The following is a 22085-nucleotide window of genomic DNA, read 5'->3' as shown; positions in this document are numbered from 1 at the left end:
GGTACTATCTCACCTGGTTTACCTTATGTGGCTTCATATATATTTCTTCTCATTTGTAGTCGTGTCCATGGACAGCATTTAGGACTACATTGTATTTTAAACTCTCTTTCCAACTCCTTAAGTATTGGTCATAGGTCTTAATTATCTGTTTTTAATATATGTTTCCCATGTTGACAAAATGTCTGAATATATATCTATTCTATCATGTTTTAGATAATAGAGCTCTTCAAGGTGAATCGACTCAGATACTCTTTGTACCCACATTTGAATTGTGGGTGGTTCTTTTGATTTCCAATTTTTAGCTATTAAAAACTTCACACTATTAGACATGATAAAGAATAGTTTAAGAAAGGGTTTATGTCTGATCTTAGGTGGTTTATTTAGTAGCCAGATTAGCGGGTCTAGTGGGAATTGGAGTTCTAATATATCCTCTATTTCAGAGACAACAGATCTCCACAAATTTTGTATGACTTTGCACCACCACCACATGTGAGCCATGCCACTATTAACGTGACCACAGCGCCAACATTTGTTGCTAGCTCTGTGATATAACCAATGTATTTTTCTGAGGTTTTCTTAGGTTAATTTTTGCAGTGGCTGTGGAGATGGAAGTTTTTAATGTTGTTTAGATTATTTTCGTGCCTATGTGTTGTAGAATTATTATTCCTAAATCTTTTTCCCAACTTTCCATATATGGAACAGGATGTCCTGGGAATGGGGTGATTAATATTTTATAAATCGTCAAAAGTGTGTGACGAATTGGGGGATTCCTGATACATAGTTGCTTATAACTGGTTAGTGGTCTAGTCATATTATTAGATTTATGATTTGTAATAAAGCTATGAATTCGCCTATATGTAAACCAGTTAGTGAGGCAAGTGAAGCCTTGTTGTATCAGATCATCTTGTGACTTAATTTGTTCGTTTTGTATGAGCCAGCATATTGGAAAGTCGTGAATATGGGAAGGATAACAATGCTTCTCTATTCTTGGGCCTAGATCCCATTCACCATTTGCCACTAAAGACGTGAGCGTGGAGGGTCTTGAAGAGAGATTTGGGAAATGGACCATTATTTTATTCCACATCATGTATGTTTCTGATATTATGGGGTTAATGTTAGAATATTTATATCTTTGTGTTGGGAATGTCCAGCACTGGCTATTAAGATTTAATGTTCGGGCGATTCTATGCTCCATGCCCACCCATCGTTTATATTTCCCATGTATGTTCCAATCAACTATTCTTTGTAAGAATATTGCATACCTGTAGTAGGTTAGATTAGGGAGGCCAAGCCCTCCTTGTGTTTTGGGTAAGGACATGAGTTGTTTATTAATTCTAGGGTGTTTCTTGTGCCACGTGAAATCGCTAAGAGCATGCTGAAGTGAGTTTATAAATTTTTCGGATAAGGGGATTGGTAGTGTCTGGAGAATGTATAGTATCCTAGGGAATATATTCATCTTTATTAGATTTATGCGGCCTAATCAAGATAGATTTTTGGATCTCCAGCCCGATAGGTCTCTTATAACCTCGAATTTGATCTTTTCATAGTTAAGTTGGTGTATTGTCTCTATAGATGTAGCGAGGTAGATTCCTAAATATTTGAGGGAATGCGTGTTCCATTTAAAGGGGGTAAGCTTCTCTGTTAATTTCTTTTTATGTGGATCTAACGAGATATTAAGGATTTCTGATTTGTGAATGTTAACTAAAAAATTTGACTGAGCATGAAAGACATCTAATTCATTTACCAACAAAAGCAAGGATATTTCCGGGTTTGTTAATGTAAATAGGATATCATCCGCGAACAAGGAAATAACATAATTTTGGTCATCTATAGTGACCCCTTCAATGCTAGGATGGGATCTGATTCTAACAGCCAAGGTCTCTATTACACATGCGAATAATAATGGGGATAATGGACACCCTTGTCTTGTCCCATTAGATATTCTGAATGAGTTGGACAGGGTTCCATTTACTAGTATTTTAGCACTTGGGTAGGTATACAAGGAAAATATTTTTTGGATTACACCCTCACCAAATCCAAATGCTTGCAATGTGAGTTGTAGGAAATCCCATGCAACACGGTCAAAGGCCTTCTCGGCGTCGATGGATAGTAAAATTAATGGTATTTTTTGGTCTTGCGCGAAAAAGATTGTAGTTAGGATCCTGACCGTCTTGTCTTTTGCTTCTCTTCCCAATACAAATCCTACTTGATCAGGGTGGATAAGATCAGGTAATAGGACATTAATTCTATTTGCTAATAATTTGGAATACATCTTTTTATCAGAATTTAAGAGTGAAATTGGGCGGTAGCTTGTAGTTAAATCAGGGGGTTTATTTGGTTTCAATAGTGTGGTTATGTGAGCTTCCAAAGCTGAATCCGGGAAGGAGTGGCCGAGATCTATTGATTTAAAATATTGTAAGAGATGTAAGGATAGTTGTTCTGCAAATATTGAATAATATTTATATGTGACACCATCAGGCCCTGGTGATTTACTATTAGGGAGATTCTTAATCACTAATTGCAGTTCCTCTAATGAAAAGGGCTCATCTAGGCCTAGATTTGGAGTTTTGCGTTAGAAGGGGTGCGTTAGCTATGCGTGCTTCTTTTTGGCCGCACCTTTTAAATAAAGCTGGTATTTAGAGTTCACAGAATGGCTGCGTTTTCAGTGCGTTAGGCTCCAAAAAGGGAGCGTAGAGCATAATTTACCGCCACTGCAACGCTCGTGCACGATTCCCCCATATGAAACAATGGGGCAGTGTGAGCTGAAAAAAAACTTAACACCTGCAAAAAAGCAGCGTTCAGCTCCTAACGCAGCCCCATTGTTTCCTATGGGGAAACACTTCCTAAGACTGCACCTAACACCCTAACATGTACCCCGAGTCTAAACACCCCTAGCCTTACACTTATTAACCCCTAATCTGCCGCCCCCGCTATCGCTGACCCCTGCATATTATTTTTAACCCCTAATCTGCCGCTCCGTACACCGCCGCAACCTACATTATAGTTATGTACCCCTAATCTGCTGCCCCTAACACCGCCGACCCCTATATTATATTTATTAACCCCTAATCTGCCCCCCACAACGTCGCCGCCAGCTACCTACAATTATTAACCCATAATCTGCCGACCGGACCTCACCGCTACTATAATAAAGTTATTAACCCCTAATCCGCCTCACTCCCGCCTCAATAACCCTATAAGAAATAGTATTAACCCCTAATCTGCCCTCCCCAACACCTAACTTCAATTATTAACCCCTAATCTGCCGACTGGACCTCGCCGCTACTCTAATAAATGTATTAACCCCTAAAGCTAAGTCTAACTCTAACCCTAACACCCCCCTAAGTTAAATATAATTTTATTCTAACGAAATAAATTAACTCTTATTAAATAAATTATTCCTATTTAAAGCTAAATACTTACCTGTAAAATAAATCCTAATATAGCTACAATATAAATTATAATTATATTGTAGCTATTTTAGGATTTATATTTATTTTACAGGCAACTTTGTATTTATTTTAACCAGGTACAATAGCTATTAAATAGTTAATAACTATTTAATAGCTACCTAGTTAAAATAATTACAAAATTACCTGTAAAATAAATCCTAACCTAAGTTACAATTAAACCTAACACTACACTAGCAATAAATTAATTAAATAATATACCTACAATTAAATACAATTAAACCTAACACTACACTATCAATAAATTAATTAAATACAATACCTACAAATAAATACAATTAAATAAACTAACTAAAGTACAAAAAATAACAAAGAACTAAGTTACAAAAAATAAAAAAATATTTACAAACATTAGAAAAATATTACAACAATTTTAAACTAATTACACCTACTCTAAGCCCCCTAATAAAATAACAAAGACCCCCAAAATAAAAAAAAATGCCCTACCCTATTCTAAAATTAAAATAGAAAAGCTCTATTAACTTACCAGCCCTTAAAAGGGCCATTTGCGGGGCATGCCCCAAAGAATTCAGCTCTTTTGCCTGGAAAAAAAAACATACAATACCCCCCCCCCAACATTACAACCCAACAACCACATACCCCTAATCTAACCCAAACCCCCCTTAAATAAACCTAACACTAAGCACCATTCTCAGGTAGTGTGTGCCGGCTTACAGTATGTTACTGTATATATTCTCAGGTAGTATGTGCCGGCTTACAGTATGTTACTGTATATATTCTCAGGTAGTGTGTGCCAGTTTACAGTATGTTACTGTATATATTCTCAGGTAGTGTGTAAGCTTACAGTATGTTACTGTATATATTCTCAGGTAGTGTGTAAGCTTACAGTATGTTACTGTATATATTCTCAGGTAGTGTGTGCCGGCTTACAGTATGTTACTGTATATATTCTCAGGTAGTGTGTAAGCTTACAGTATGTTACTGTATATATTCTCAGGTAGTGTGTAAGCTTACAGTATGTTACTGTATATATTCTCAGGTAGTGTGTGCCGGCTTACAGTATGTTACTGTATATATTCTCAGGTAGTGTGTAAGCTTACAGTATGTTACTGTATATATTCTCAGGTAGTGTGTAAGCTTACAGTATGTTACTGTATATATTCTCAGGTAGTGTGTGCCGGCTTACAGTATGTTACTGTATATATTCTCAGGTAGTGTGTAAGCTTACAGTATGTTACTGTATATATTCTCAGGTAGTGTGTGCCGGCTTACAGTATGTTACTGTATATATTCTCAGGTAGTGTGTAAGTTTACAGTATGTTACTGTATAAATTCTCAGGTAGTGTGTGCCAGCTTACAGTATGTTACTGTATATATTCACAGGTAGTGTGTGTCGGCTTACAGTATGTTACTGTATATATTCTCAGGTAGTGTGTGAGCTTACAGTATGTTACTGTATATATTCTCAGATAGTGTGTGCCAGCTTACAGTATGTTACTGTATATATTCTCAGGTAGTGTGTGCCGGCTTACAGTATGTTACTGTATATATTCTCAGGTAGTGTGTGCCGGCTTACAGTATGTTACTGTATATATTCTCAGGTAGTGTGTGCCGGCTTACAGTATGTTACTGTATATATTCTCAGGTAGTGTGTGCCGGCTTACAGTATGTTACTGTATATATTCTCAGGTAGTGTGTAAGCTTACAGTATGTTACTGTATATATTCTCAGGTAGTGTGTGCCGGCTTACAGTATGTTACTGTATATATTCTCAGGGAGTGTGTAAGCTTACAGTATGTTACTGTATATATTCTCAGGTAGTGTGTGCCGTCTTACAGTATGTTACTGTATATATTCTCAGGTAGTGTGTGAGCTTACAGTATGTTACTGTATATATTCTCAGGTAGTGTGTGAGCTTACAGTATGTTACTGTATATATTCTCAGGTAGTGTGTAAGCTTACAGTATGTTACTGTATATATTCTCAGGTAGTGTGTGCCGTCTTACAGTATGTTACTGTATATATTCTCAGGTAGTGTGTGTAAGCTTACAGTATGTTACTGTATATATTCTCAGGTAGTGTGTGCCAGCTTACAGTATGTTACTGTATATATTCTCAGGTAGTGTGTGCCGGCTTACAGTATGTTACTGTATATATTCTCAGGTAGTGTGTGCCAGCTTACAGTATGTTACTGTATATATTCTCAGGTAGTGTGTGCCGGCTTACAGTATGCTACTGTATATATTCTCAGGTAGTGTGTAAGCTTACAGTATGTTACTGTATATATTCTCAGGTAGTGTGTGCCAGCATACAGTATGTTACTGTATATATTCTCAGGTAGTGTGTGCCAGCTTACAGTATGTTACTGTATATATTCTCAGATAGTGTGTGCCGGTTTACAGTATGTTACTGTATATATTCTCAGGTAGTATGTAAGTTTACAGTATGTTACTGTATATATTCTCAGGTAGTGTGTGCCAGCTTACAGTATGTTACTGTATATATTCTCAGGTAGTGTGTAAGTTTACAGTATGTTACTGTATATATTCACAGGTAGTGTATGTCGGCTTACAGTATGTTACTGTATATATTCTCAGGTAGTGTGTGAGCTTACAGTATGTTACTGTATATATTCTCAGATAGTGTGTGCCAGCTTACAGTATGTTACTGTATATATTCTCAGGTAGTGAGTGCCGGCTTACAGTATGTTACTGTATATATTCTCAGGTAGTGTGTGCCGGCTTACAGTATGTTACTGTATATATTCTCAGGTAGTGTGTGCCGGCTTACAGTATGTTACTGTATATATTCTCAGGTAGTGTGTAAGCTTACAGTATGTTACTGTATATATTCTCAGGTAGTGTGTGCCGGCTTACAGTATGTTACTGTATATATTCTCAGGGAGTGTGTAAGCTTACAGTATGTTACTGTATATATTCTCAGGTAGTGTGTGCCGTCTTACAGTATGTTACTGTATATATTCTCAGGTAGTGTGTGAGCTTACAGCATGTTACTGTATATATTCTCAGGTAGTGTGTGAGCTTACAGTATGTTACTGTATATATTCTCAGGTAGTGTGTAAGCTTACAGTATGTTACTGTATATATTCTCAGGTAGTGTGTGCCGTCTTACAGTATGTTACTGTATATATTCTCAGGTAGTGTGTGCCGGCTTACAGTATGTTACTGTATATATTCTCAGGTAGTGTGTAAGCTTACAGTATGTTAGTGTATATATTCTCAGGTAGTGTGTGCCGGCTTACAGTATGTTACTGTATATATTCTCAGGTAGTGTGTAAGCTTACAGTATGTTACTGTATATATTCTCAGGTAGTGTGTGCCGGCTTACAGTATGTTACTGTATATATTCTCAGGTAGTGTGTGCCGTCTTACAGTATGTTACTGTATATATTCTCAGGTAATGTGTGCCGGCTTACAGTATGTTACTGTATATATTCTCAGGTAGTGTGTAAGCTTACAGTATGTTACTGTATATATTCTCAGGTAGTGTGTGCCGTCTTACATTATGTTACTGTATATATTCTCAGGTAGTGTGTGAGCTTACAGTATGTTACTGTATATATTCTCAGGTAGTGTGTGAGCTTACAGTATGTTACTGTATATATTCTCAGGTAGTGTGTAAGCTTACAGTATGTTACTGTATATGTTCTCAGGTAGTGTGTGCCGTCTTACAGTATGTTACTGTATATATTCTCAGGTAGTGTGTGAGCTTACAGTATGTTACTGTATATATTCTCAGGTAGTGTGTGAGCTTACAGTATGTTACTGTATATATTCTCAGGGAGTGTGTAAGCTTACAGTATGTTACTGTATATATTCTCAGGTAGTGTGTGCCGTCTTACAGTATGTTACTGTATATATTCTCAGGTAGTGTGTGAGCTTACAGTATGTTACTGTATATATTCTCAGGTAGTGTGTGAGCTTACAGTATGTTACTGTATATATTCTCAGGTAGTGTGTAAGCTTACAGTATGTTACTGTATATATTCTCAGGTAGTGTGTGCCGTCTTACAGTATGTTACTGTATATATTCTCAGGTAGTGTGTGTAAGCTTACAGTAGGTTACTGTATATATTCTCAGGTAGTGTGTGCCAGCTTACAGTATGTTACTGTATATATTCTCAGGTAGTGTGTGCCGGCTTACAGTATGTTACTGTATATATTCTCAGGTAGTGTGTGCCAGCTTACAGTATGCTACTGTATATATTCTCAGGTAGTGTGTAAGCTTACAGTATGTTACTGTATATATTCTCAGGTAGTGTGTGCCAGCATACAGTATGTTACTGTATATATTCTCAGGTAGTGTGTGCCAGCTTACAGTATGTTACTGTATATATTCTCAGATAGTGTGTGCCGGTTTACAGTATGTTACTGTATATATTCTCAGGTAGTATGTAAGTTTACAGTATGTTACTGTATATATTCTCAGGTAGTGTGTGCCAGCTTACAGTATGTTACTGTATATATTCTCAGGTAGTGTGTAAGTTTACAGTATGTTACTGTATATATTCTCAGGTAGTGTAGTGTCGGCTTACAGTATGTTACTGTATATATTCTCAGGTAGTGTGTGAGCTACAGTATGTTACTGTAATAGTGTGTGCAGCTTACAGTATGTTACTGTATATATTCTCAGATAGTGTGTGCCAGCTTACAGTATGTTACTGTATATATTCTCAGGTAGTGAGTGCCGGCTTACAGTATGTTACTGTATATATTCTCAGGTAGTGTGTGCCGGCTTACAGTATGTTACTGTATATATTCTCAGGTAGTGTGTGCCGGCTTACAGTATGTTACTGTATATATTCTCAGGTAGTGTGTAAGCTTACAGTATGTTACTGTATATATTCTCAGGTAGTGTGTGCCGGCTTACAGTATGTTACTGTATATATTCTCAGGGAGTGTGTAAGCTTACAGTATGTTACTGTATATATTCTCAGGTAGTGTGTGCCGTCTTACAGTATGTTACTGTATATATTCTCAGGTAGTGTGTGAGCTTACAGTATGTTACTGTATATATTCTCAGGTAGTGTGTGAGCTTACAGTATGTTACTGTATATATTCTCAGGTAGTGTGTAAGCTTACAGTATGTTACTGTATATATTCTCAGGTAGTTTGTGCCGTCTTACAGTATGTTACTGTATATATTCTCAGGTAGTGTGTGCCGGCTTACAGTATGTTACTGTATATATTCTCAGGTAGTGTGTAAGCTTACAGTATGTTAGTGTATATATTCTCAGGTAGTGTGTGCCGGCTTACAGTATGTTACTGTATATATTCTCAGGTAGTGTGTAAGCTTACAGTATGTTACTGTATATATTCTCAGGTAGTGTGTGCCGGCTTACAGTATGTTACTGTATATATTCTCAGGTAGTGTGTGCCGTCTTACAGTATGTTACTGTATATATTCTCAGGTAATGTGTGCCGGCTTACAGTATGTTACTGTATATATTCTCAGGTAGTGTGTAAGCTTACAGTATGTTACTGTATACATTCTCAGGTAGTGTGTGCCGTCTTACATTATGTTACTGTATATATTCTCAGGTAGTGTGTGAGCTTACAGTATGTTACTGTATATATTCTCAGGTAGTGTGTGAGCTTACAGTATGTTACTGTATATATTCTCAGGTAGTGTGTAAGCTTACAGTATGTTACTGTATATGTTCTCAGGTAGTGTGTGCCGTCTTACAGTATGTTACTGTATATATTCTCAGGTAGTGTGTGAGCTTACAGTATGTTACTGTATATATTCTCAGGTAGTGTGTGAGCTTACAGTATGTTACTGTATATATTCTCAGGTAGTGTTTAAGTTTACAGTATGTTACTGTATATATTCTCAGGTAGTGTGTGCCAGCTTACAGTATGTTACTGTATATATTCTCAGGTAGTGTGTAAGCTTACAGTATGTTACTGTATATATTCTCAGGTAGTGTGTGCCGTCTTACAGTATGTTACTGTATATAGTCTCAGGTAGTGTGTAAGCTTACAGTATGTTACTGTATATATTCTCAGGTAGTGTGTGCCGGCTTACAGTATGTTACTGTATATATTCTCAGGTAGTGTGTGCCAGCTTACAGTATGTTACTGTATATATTCTCAGGTAGTGTGTGCCAGCTGACAGTATGTTACTGTATATATTCTCAGGTAGTGTGTGTCGGCTTACAGTATGTTACTGTATATATTCTCAGGTAGTGTGTGCCGGATTACAGTATGTTACTGTATATATTCTCAGATAGTGTGTGCCATCTTACAGTATGTTACTGTATATATTCTCAGGTAGTGTGTGCCGGCTTACAGTATGTTACTGTATATATTCACAGGTAGTGTGTGCCGGCTTACAGTATGTTACTGTATATATTCTCAGGTAGTGTGTAAGCTTACAGTATGTTACTGTATATATTCTCAGGTAGTGTGTGCCGGCTTACAGTATGTTACTGTATATTTTCTCAGGTAGTGTGTAAGCTTACAGTATGTTACTGTATATATTCTCAGGTAGTGTGTGCCGGCTTACAGTATGTTACTGTATATTTTCTCAGGTAGTGTGTAAGCTTACAGTATATATTCTCAGGTAGTGTGTGCCAGCTTACAGTTTATTAATGTATATATTCTCAGGTAGTGTGCCAGCTGACAGTATGTTACTGTATATATTCTCAGGTAGTGTGTGCCGGCTTACAGTATGTTACTGTATATATTCTCAGATAGTGTGTGCCGGCTTACAGTATATTACTGTATATATTCTCAGGTAGTGTGTGCCGGCTTACAGTATGTTACTGTATATATTCTCAGGTAGTGTGTGCCGGCTTACAGTATATTACTGTATATATTCTCAGGTAGTGTGTGCCGGCTTACAGTATGTTACTGTATATATTCTCAGGTAGTGTGTGCCGGCTTACAGTATGTTACTGTATATATTCTCAGGTAGTGTGTGCCGGCTTACAGTATGTTACTGTATATATTCTCAGGTAGTGTGTGTAAGCTTACAGTATGTTACTGTATATATTCTCAGATAGTGTGTGCCAGCTTACAGTATGTTACTGTATATATTCTCAGGTAGTGTGTAAGCTTACAGTATGTTACTGTATATATTCTCAGATAGTGTGTGCCGGCTTACAGTATGTTACTGTATATATTCTCAGGTAGTGTGTGCCGGCTTACAGTATGTTACTGTATATATTCTCAGGTAGTGTGTAAGCTTACAGTATGTTACTGTATATATTCTCAGATTTGTGTGCCAGCTTACAGTATGTTACTGTATATATTCTCAGATAGTGTGTGCCAGCTTACAGTATGTTACTGTATATATTCTCAGATTTGTGTGCCAGCTTACAGTATGTTACTGTATATATTCTCAGATAGTGTGTGCCAGCTTACAGTATGTTACTGTATATATTCTCAGGTAGTGTGTGCCTGCTTACAGTATGTTACTGTATATATTCTCAGGTAGTGTGTGCCGGCTTACAGTATGTTACTGTATATATTCTCAGGTAGAGTGTGCCAGCTTACAGTATGTTACTGTATATATTCTCAGGTAGTGTGTGCCAGCTTACAGTATGTTACTGTATATATTCTCAGGTAGTGTGTGCCAGCTTACAGTATGTTACTGTATATATTCTCAGGTAGTGTGTGTCAGCTTACAGTATGTTACTGTATATATTCTCAGGTAGTGTGTGCCGGCTTACAGTATGTTACTGTATATATTCTCAGGTAGTGTGTAAGCTTACAGTATGTTACTGTATATATTCTCAGGTAGTATGTGCCGGCTTACAGTATGTTACTGTATATATTCTCAGGTAGTGTGTAAGCTTACAGTATGTTACTGTATATATTCTCAGGTAGTGTGTGCCAGCTTACAGTATGTTACTGTATATATTCTCAGGTAGTGTGTGCCGGCTTACAGTATGTTACTGTATATATTCTTAGGTAGTGTGTAAGTTTACAGTATGCTACTGTATATATTCTCAGGTAGTGTGTGCCGGCTCACAGTATGTTACTGTATATATTCTCAGGTAGTGTGTAAGTTTACAGTATGCTACTGTATATATTCTCAGGTAGTGTGTAAGCTTACAGTATGTTACTGTATATATTCTCAGGTAGTGTGTAAGCTTACAGTATGTTACTGTATATATTCTCAGGTAGTGTGTGCCGGCTTACAGTATGTTACTGTATATATTCTCAGGCAGTGTGTAAGCTTACAGTATGTTACTGTATATATTCTCAGGTAGTGTGTGCCGGCTTACAATATGTTACTGTATATATTCTCAGGTAGTGTGTGCCGGCTTACAGTATGTTACTGTATATATTCTCAGGTAGTGTGTGCCAGCTTACAGTATGTTACTGTATATATTCTCAGGAAGTGTGTGCCGGCTTACAGTATGTTACTGTATATATTCTCAGGTAGTGTGTGCCGGCTTACAGTATGCTACTGTATATATTCTCAGGTAGTGTGTAAGCTTACAGTATGTTACTGTATATATTCTCAGGTAGTGTGTGCCAGCATACAGTATGTTACTGTATATATTCTCAGGTAGTGTGTGCCAGCTTACAGTATGTTACTGTATATATTCTCAGGTAGTGTGTGCCGGCTTACAGTATGTTACTGTATATATTCTCAGGTATTATGTAAGTTTACAGTATGTTACTGTATATATTCTCAGGTAGTGTGTGCCAGCTTACAGTATGTTACTGTATATATTCTCAGGTAGTGTGTAAGTTTACAGTATGTTACTGTATATATTCACAGGTAGTGTGTGTCGGCTTACAGTATGTTACTGTATATATTCTCAGGTAGTGTGTGAGCTTACAGTATGTTACTGTATATATTCTCAGATAGTGTGTGCCAGCTTACAGTATGTTACTGTATATATTCTCAGATAGTGTGTGCCAGCTTACAGTATGTTACTGTATATATTCTCAGGTAGTGAGTGCCGGCTTACAGTATGTTACTGTATATATTCTCAGGTAGTGTGTGCCGGCTTACAGTATGTTACTGTATATATTCTCAGGTAGTGTGTGCCAGCTTACAGTATGTTACTGTATATATTCTCAGGTAGTGTGTAAGCTTACAGTATGTTACTGTATATATTCTCAGGTAGTGGTGTGTGCCGTCTTACAGTATGTTACTGTATATATTCTCAGGGAGTGTGTAAGCTTACAGTATGTTACTGTATATATTCTCAGGTAGTGTGTGCTGTCTTACAGTATGTTACTGTATATATTCTCAGGTAGTGTGTGATCTTACAGTATTTTACTGTATATATTCTCAGGTAGTGTGTGAGCTTACAGTATGTTACTGTATATATTCTCAGGTAGTGTGTAAGCTTACAGTATGTTACTGTATTATTCTCAGGTAGTGTGTGCCGTCTTACAGTATGGTTACTGTATATATTCTCAGGTAGTGTGTGCGGCTTACAGTATGTTACTGTATATATTCTCAGGTAGTGTGTAAGCTTACAGTATGTTAGTGTATATATTCTCAGGGTAGTGTGTGCCGGCTTACAGTATGTTACTGTATATATTCTCAGGTAGTGTGTAAGCTTACAGTATGTTACTATATATATTCTCAGGTCGTGTGTGCGGGCTTACAGTATGTTAACTGTATATATTCTCAGTAGGTAGTGTGTGCCGTCTTACAGTATGTTACTGTATATATTCTCAGGTAATGTGTGCCGGCTTACAGTATGTTACTGTATATATTCTCAGAGTAGTGGTGTAAGCTTACAGTATGTTACTGTATATATTCTCAGGTAGTGTGTGCCGTCTTACAGTATGTTACTGTATATATTCTCAGGTAGTGTGTGAGCTTACAGTATGTTACTGTATATATTCTCAGGTAGTGTGTGAGCTTACAGTATGTTACTGTATATATTCTCAGGTAGTGTGTAAGGCTTACAGTATGTTACTGTATATGTTCTCAGGTAGTGTGTGCCGGACTTACAGTATGTTACTGTATATATTCTCAGCGTAGTGTGTGAGCTTTACAGTATGTTACTGTATATATTCTCAGGTAGTGTGTGAGAGCTTACAGTATGTTACTGTATATATTCTCAGGTAGTGTTTAAGTTTACAGTATGTTACTGTATATATTCTCAGGTAGTGTGTGCCAGCTTACAGTATGTTACTGTATATATTCTCAGGTAGTGTGTAAGCTTACAGTATGTTACTGTATATATTCTCAGGTAGTGTGTGCCGTCTTACAGTATGTTACTGTAAATAGTCCTCAGGTAGTGTGTAAGCTTTACAGTATGTTACTGTATATATTCTCAGGTAGTGTGTGCCGGCTTACAGTATGTTACTGTATATATTCTCAGGTAGTGTGTGCCAGCTTACAGGATGTTTACTGTATATATTCTCAGGTAGTGTGTGCCAGCTGACAGTATGCTTACTGTATATATTCTCAGGTAGTGTGTGTCGGCTTACAGTATGTTACTGTATATATTCTCAGGTAGTGTGTGCCGGATTACAGTATGTTTTTGTATATATTCTCAGATAGTGTGTGCCATCTTACAGTATGTTACTGTATATATTCTCAGGTAGTGTGTGCCGGCTTACAGTATGTTACTGTATATATTCACAGGTAGTTTGTGCCGGCTTACAGTATGTTACTGTATATATTCTCAGGTAGTGTGTAAGCTTACAGTATGTTACTGTATATATTCTCAGGTAGTGTGTGCCGGCTTACAGTATGTTACTGTATATTTTCTCAGGTAGTGTGTAAGTTTACAGTATGTTACTGTATATATTCTCAGGTAGTGTGTGGCGGCTTACAGTATGTTACTGTATATTTTCTCAGGTAGTGTGTAAGCTTACAGTATATATTCTCAGGTAGTGTGTGCCAGCTTACAGTTTATTAATGTATATATTCTCAGGTAGTGTGCCAGCTGACAGTATGTTACTGTATATATTCTCAGGTAGTGTGTGCCGGCTATACAGTATGTTACTGTATATATTTCTCAGATAGTGTGTGCCGGGCTTACAGTATATTACTGTATATATTCTCAGGTAGTGTGTGCCGGCTTACAGTATGTTACTGTATATATTCTCAGGTAGTGTGTGCCGGCTTACAGTATTATTACTGTATATTATTCTCAGGGTTGTGTGTCGCCGGCTTACAGTATGTTACTGTATATATTCTCAGGTAGTGTGTGCCGGCTTACAGTATGTTACTGTATATATTCTCAGGTAGTGTGTGCCAGCTTACTGTATGTTTACTGTATATATTCTCAGGTAGTGTGTGTCAGCTTACAGTATGATTACTGTATATATTCTCAGGTAGTGTGTGCCGGCTTACAGTTATGTTTCTGTATATATTTCTCAGGTAGTGTGTAAGCTTACAGTATGTTACTGTATATATTCTCAGGTAGTATGTGCCGGCTGTACAGTATGGTACTGTATATATTCTCAGGTAGTGTGTAAGCTTACAGTATGTTACTGTATATATTCTCAGGTAGTGTGTGCCAGCTTACAGTATGTTACTGTATATATTCTCAGGTAGTGTGTAAGCTTACAGTATGTTACTGTATATATTCTCAGGTAGTGTGTGCCAGCTTACAGTATGTTACTGTATATATTCTCAGGTAGTGTGTAAGCTTACAGTATGTTACTGTATATATTCTCAGGTAGTGTGTGCCGTCTTACATTATGTTACTGTATATATTCTCAGGTAGTGTGTGAGCTTACAGTATGTTACTGTATATATTCTCAGGTAGTGTGTGAGCTTACAGTATGTTACTGTATTATATTCTCAGGTAGTGTGTAAGCTTACTAGTATGTTACTGTATATGTTCTCAGGTAGTGTGTGCCGTCTTACAGTATGTTACTGTATATATTCTCAGGTAGTGTGTGAGGCTTACAGTATGTTACTGTATATATTCTCAGGTAGTGTGTGAGCTTACAGTATGTTACTGTATATATTCTCAGGTAGTGTTTAAGCTTACAGTATGTTACTGTATATATTCTCAGGTAGTGTGTGCCAGCTTACAGTATGTTACTGTATTATTCTCAGGTAGTGATGTGCCAGCTTACAGTATGTTACTGTATATATTCTCAGGTAGTGTGTGCCAGCTTACAGTATGTTACTGTAAATAGTCTCAGGTAGTGTGTAAGCTTACAGTATGTTACTGTATATATTCTCAGGTAGTGTGCCAGCTGACAGTATGTTACTGTATATATTCTCAGGTAGTGTGTGCCGGCTTACAGTATGTTACTGTATATATTCTCAGGTAGTGTGTGCCAGCTGACAGTATGTTACTGTATATATTCTCAGGTAGTGTGTGTCCGGCTTACAGTATGTTACTGTAATATATTCTCAGGTAGTGTGTGCCCGGCTTACAGTATGTTTACTGTATATATTCTCAGGTAGTGTGTGCCAGCTTACAGTATGTTACTGTATATATTCTCAGGTAGTGGGTGTGGCAGGCTTACAGGTATGTTACTGTATCATATTCACAGGTAGTGTGTGCGGCTTACAGTATGTTACTGTATATATTCTCAGGTAGTGTGTAAGCTTACAGTATGATTACTGTATATATTCTTCAGGTAGTGTGTGGCCGGCTTACAGTATGTTACTGCTATATTTTCTCAGGTAGTGTGTAAGCTTACAGTATCGTTACTGTATATATTCTCAGGTAGTGTAGTGTCCGGCTTACAGTATGCTTACTGGTATATTTTCTCAGGTAGTGTGTAAGCTTACAGTGTATATCTCAGGTAGTGTGTGCCAGCTTACAGTTTTATTAATGTTTATATTCCTCAGGGTAGTGTGCAGCTGACAGTATGTTACTGTATATTTTCTCAGTAGTGTTGTGCCGGGCTTACAGTATGTTACTGTATATATTCATCAGATAGTGTGTGCCGGGCTTACAGTATATTACTGTTATATATTCTCAGGTAGGTGTTGTGTGCCGGCTCTACAGTATGTTACTGTATATATTCTCAGGTAGTGTGTGCCGGCTTACAGTATATTACTGTATATATTCTCAGGTAGTGTGTGCCGGCTTACAGTATGTTACTGTATATATTCTCAGGTAGTGTGTGCCGGCTTACAGTATGTTACTGTATATATTCTCAGGTAGTGTGTGCCAGCTTACAGTATGTTACTGTATATATTCTCAGGTAGTGTGTGTCAGCTTACAGTATGTTACTGTATATATTCTCAGGTAGTGTGTGCCGGCTTACAGTATGTTACTGTATATATTCTCAGGTAGTGTGTAAGCTTACAGTATGTTACTGTATATATTCTCAGGTAGTATGTGCCGGCTTACAGTATGTTACTGTATATATTCTCAGGTAGTGTGTAAGCTTACAGTATGTTACTGTATATATTCTCAGGTAGTGTGTGCCTGCTTACAGTATGTTACTGTATATATTCTCAGGTAGTGTGTGTAAGCTTACAGTATGTTACTGTATATATTCTCAGGTAGTGTGTGCCAGCTTACAGTATGTTACTGTATATATTCTCAGGTAGTGTGTGCCGGCTTACAGTATGTTACTGTATATATTCTTAGGTAGTGTGTAAGTTTACAGTATGCTACTGTATATATTCTCAGGTAGTGTGTGCCGGCTTACAGTATGTTACTGTATATATTCTCAGGTAGTGTGTAAGCTTACAGTATGTTACTGTATATATTCTCAGGTAGTGTGTAAGCTTACAGTATGTTACTGTATATATTCTCAGGTAGTGTGTGCCGGCTTACAGTATGTTACTGTATATATTCTCAGGCAGTGTGTAAGCTTACAGTATGTTACTGTATATATTCTCAGGTAGTGTGTGCCGGCTTACAGTATGTTACTGTATATATTCTCAGGTAGTGTGTGCCGGCTTACAGTATGTTACTGTATATATTCTCAGGTAGTGTGTGCCAGCTTACAGTATGTTACTGTATATATTCTCAGGAAGTGTGTGCCGGCTTACAGTATGTTACTGTATATATTCTCAGGTAGTGTGTGCCGGCTTACAGTATGCTACTGTATATATTCTCAGGTAGTGTGTAAGCTTACAGTATGTTACTGTATATATTCTCAGGTAGTGTGTGCCAGCATACAGTATGTTACTGTATATATTCTCAGGTAGTGTGTGCCAGCTTACAGTATGTTACTGTATATATTCTCAGGTAGTGTGTGCCGGCTTACAGTATGTTACTGTATATATTCTCAGGTAGTATGTAAGTTTACAGTATGTTACTGTATATATTCTCAGGTAGTGTGTGCCAGCTTACAGTATGTTACTGTATATATTCTCAGGTAGTGTGTAAGTTTACAGTATGTTACTGTATATATTCTCAGGTAGTGTGTGAGCTTACAGTATGTTACTGTATATATTCTCAGATAGTGTGTGCCAGCTTACAGTATGTTACTGTATATATTCTCAGGTAGTGAGTGCCGGCTTACAGTATGTTACTGTATATATTCTCAGGTAGTGTGTGCCGGCCTTACAGTATGTTAGCTGTATATATTCTCAGGTAGTGTGTGCCAGCTTACAGTATGTTACTGTATATATTCTCAGGTAGTGTGTAAGCTTACAGTATGTTACTGTATATATTCTCAGGTAGTGTGTGCCGTCTTACAGTATGTTACTGTATATATTCTCAGGGAGTGTGTAAGCTTACAGTATGTTACTGTATATATTCTCAGGTAGTGTGTGCTGTCTTACAGTATGTTACTGTATATATTCTCAGGTAGTGTGTGAGCTTACAGTATGTTACTGTATATATTCTCAGGTAGTGTGTGAGCTTACAGTATGTTACTGTATATATTCTCAGGTAGTGTGTAAGCTTACAGTATGTTACTGTATATATTCTCAGGTAGTGTGTGCCGTCTTACTGTATGTTACTGTATATATTCTCAGGTAGTGTGTGCCGGCTTACAGTATGTTACTGTATATATTCTCAGGTAGTGTGTAAGCTTACAGTATGTTAGTGTATATATTCTCAGGTAGTGTGTGCCGGCTTTCAGTATGTTACTGTATATATTCTCAGGTAGTGTGTAAGCTTACAGTATGTTACTGTATATATTCTCAGGTAGTGTGTGCCGGCTTACAGTATGTTACTGTATATATTCTCAGGTAGTGTGTGCCGTCTTACAGTATGTTACTGTATATATTCTCAGGTAATGTGTGCCGGCTTACAGTATGTTACTGTATATATTCTCAGGTAGTGTGTAAGCTTACAGTATGTTACTGTATATATTCTCAGGTAGTGTGTGCCGTCTTACATTATGTTACTGTATATATTCTCAGGTAGTGTGTGAGCTTACAGTATGTTACTGTATATATTCTCAGGTAGTGTGTGAGCTTACAGTATGTTACTGTATATATTCTCAGGTAGTGTGTAAGCTTACAGTATGTTACTGTATATGTTCTCAGGTAGTGTGTGCCGTCTTACAGTATGTTACTGTATATATTCTCAGGTAGTGTGTGAGCTTACAGTATGTTACTGTATATATTCTCAGGTAGTGTGTGAGCTTACAGTATGTTACTGTATATATTCTCAGGTAGTGTTTAAGCTTACAGTATGTTACTGTATATATTCTCAGGTAGTGTGTGCCAGCTTACAGTATGTTACTGTATATATTCTCAGGTAGTGTGTAAGCTTACAGTATGTTACTGTATATATTCTCAGGTAGTGTGTGCCGTCTTACAGTATGTTACTGTATATATTCTCAGGTAGTGTGTGCTGGCTTACAGTATATTACTGTATATATTCTCAGGTAGTGTGTAAGCTTACAGTATGTTACTGTATATATTCTCAGGTAGTGTGTGCTGGCTTACAGTATATTACTGTATATATTCTCAGGTATTGTGTGCCAGCTTACAGTATATTACTGTATATATTCTCAGGTAGTGTGTAAGCTTACAGTATGTTACTGTATATATTCTCAGGTAGTGTGTGCCAGTTTACAGTATGTTACTGTATATATTCTCAGGTAGTGTGTGCCAGCTTACAGTATGTTACTGTATATATTCTCAGGTAGTGTGTGCCAGCTTACAGTATGTTACTGTATATATTCTCAGGTAGTGTGTAAGCTTACAGTATATATTCTCAGGTAGTGTGTGCCAGCTTACAGTATATTACTGTATATATTCTCAGGTAGTGTGTAAGCTTACAGTATGTTACTGTATATATTCTCAGGTAGTGTGTGTAAGCTTACAGTATATTACTGTATATATTCTCAGGTAGTGTGTAAGCTTACAGTATGTTACTGTATATATTCTCAGGTAGTGTGTGTAAGCTTACAGTATGTTACTGTATATATTCTCAGGTAGTGTGTGCCGGCTTACAGTATGTTACTGTATATATTCTCAGGTAGTGTGTGCCAGCTTACAGTATGTTACTGTATATATTCTCAGGTAGTGTGTAAGCTTACAGTATGTTACTGTATATATTCTCAGGTAGTATGTGCCGGCTTACAGCATGTTACTGTATATATTCTCAGGTAGTGTGTGCCAGCTTACAGTATGTTACTGTATATATTCTCAGGTAGTGTGTAAGCTTACAGTATGTTACTGTATATATTCTCAGGTAGTGTGTGCCGGCTTACAGTATGTTACTGTATATATTCTCAGGTAGTGTGCCAGCTAACAGTATGTTACTGTATATATTCTCAGGTAGTGTGCCAGCTAACAGTATGTTACTGTATATATTCTCAGATAGTGTGTGCCGGTTTACAGTATGTTACTGTATATATTCTCAGGTAGTGTGTAAGCTTACAGTATGTTACTGTATATATTCTCAGGTAGTGTGTGCCGGCTTATAGTATGTTACTGTATATATTCTCAGGTAGTGTGTGCCGGCTTACAGTTTGTTACTGTATATATTCTCAGGTAGTGTGTGCCGGCTTACAGTATGTTACTGTATATATTCTCAGGTAGTATGTGCCAACTTACAGTATGTTACTGTATATATTTTCAGGTAGTGTGTAAGCTTACAGTATGTTACTGTATATATTCTCAGGTAGTGTGTAAGCTTACAGTATGTTACTGTATATATTCTCAGGTAGTGTGTAAGCTTACAGTATGTTACTGTATATATTCTCTGGTAGTGTGTGCCGGCTTACAGTATGTTACTGTATATATTCTCAGGTAGTGTGTGCCGGCTTACAGTATGTTACTGTATATATTCTCAGGGTAGGTGTGCCGGCTTACAGTATGTTACTGTATATATTCTCAGGTAGTGTGTGCCAGCTTACAGTATGTTACTGTAATATATTCTCAGGTAGTGTGTAAGCTTACAGTATGTTACTGTATATATTCTCAGGTAGTGTGTGCCGGCTTACAGTATGTTACTGTATATATTCTCAGGTAGTGTGTGCCGGCTTACAGTATGTTACTGTATATATTCTCAGGTAGTGTGTGCCAGCTTACAGTATGTTACTGTATATATTCTCAGGTAGTGTGTGCCGGCTTACAGTATGTTACTGTATATATTCTCAGGTAGTGTGTAAGCTTACAGTATGTTACTATATATATTCACAGGTAGTATGTGCCAGCTTACAGTATGTTACTGTATATATTCTCAGGTAGTTTGTAAGTTTACAGTATCTTACTGTATATATTCTCAGGTAGTGTGTGCCAGCTTACAGTATGTTACTGTATATATTCTCAGGTATTGTGTGCCGGCTTACAGTATGTTACTGTATATATTCTCAGGTAGTGTGTAAGCTTACAGTATGTTACTGTATATATTCTCAGGTAGTGTGTGCCAGCTTACGGTATGCTACTGTATATATTCTTAGGTAGTGTGTGCCGGCTTACAGTATGTTACTGTATATATTCTCAGGTAGTATGTGCCGGCTTACAGTATGTCACTGTATATATTCTCAGGTAGTGTGTAAGCTTACAGTATATATTCTCAGGTAGTGTGTGTCGGCTTACAGTATGTTACTGTATATATTCTCAGGTAGTGTGTGCCGGCTTACAGTATGTTACTGTATATATTCTCAGGTAGTGTGTGCCAGCTTACAGTATGTTACTGTATATATTCTCAGGTAGTGTGTGCCGGCTTACAGTATGTTACTGTATATATTCTCAGGTAGTGTGTGACGGCTTACAGAATGTTACTGTATATATTCTCAGGTAGTGTGTGCCAGCTTACAGTATGTTACTGTATATATTCTCAGGTAGTGTGTCCGAGCTTACAGTATTTTACTGTATATATTCTCAGGTAGTGTGTGCAGGCTTACAGTATGTTACTGTATATATTCTCAGGTAGTGTGTGCCTGCTTACAGTATGTTACTGTATATATTCTCAGGTAGTGTGTGTCAGCTTACAGTATGTTACTGTATATATTCTCAGGTAGTGTGTGCCGGCTTTACAGTATGTTACTGTATATATTCTCAGGTAGTGTGTGAGCTTACAGTATGTTACTGTATATATTCTCAGGTAGTGTGTGCAGCTTACAGTATGTTACCTGTATATATTCTCAGGTAGTGTGTAAGCTTACAGTATGTTAGTGTATATATTCTCAGGTAGTGTGTGCCAGCTTACAGTATGTTACTGTATATATTCTCAGGTAGTGTGTAAGCTTACAGTATGCTACTGTATATATTCTCAGGTAGTGTGTGCCGGCTTACAATATGTTACTGTATATATTCTCAGGTAGTGTGTGCCGGCTTACAGTATGTTACTGTATATATTCTCAGGTAGTG

The 22085-nt window shown here is 37.2% G+C and overlaps 1 protein-coding gene across 1 annotated transcript in view; it reads left to right on the top strand.

Annotated features, from left to right (window-relative positions):
• The window catches only part of DNAJC12 (DnaJ heat shock protein family (Hsp40) member C12), a 116289-nt gene that overhangs the window by 16870 nt on the left and 77334 nt on the right, over positions 1-22085 (top strand). The window lies entirely within an intron of this gene.

This window comes from Bombina bombina, chromosome 3 (assembly GCF_027579735.1).
Source record: "Bombina bombina isolate aBomBom1 chromosome 3, aBomBom1.pri, whole genome shotgun sequence".
Lineage (NCBI taxonomy): Eukaryota > Metazoa > Chordata > Amphibia > Anura > Bombinatoridae > Bombina > Bombina bombina.
The sequence above is the reverse complement of the archived record's forward strand: the minus strand, read 5'-3'. Positions and strand labels throughout refer to the sequence as shown.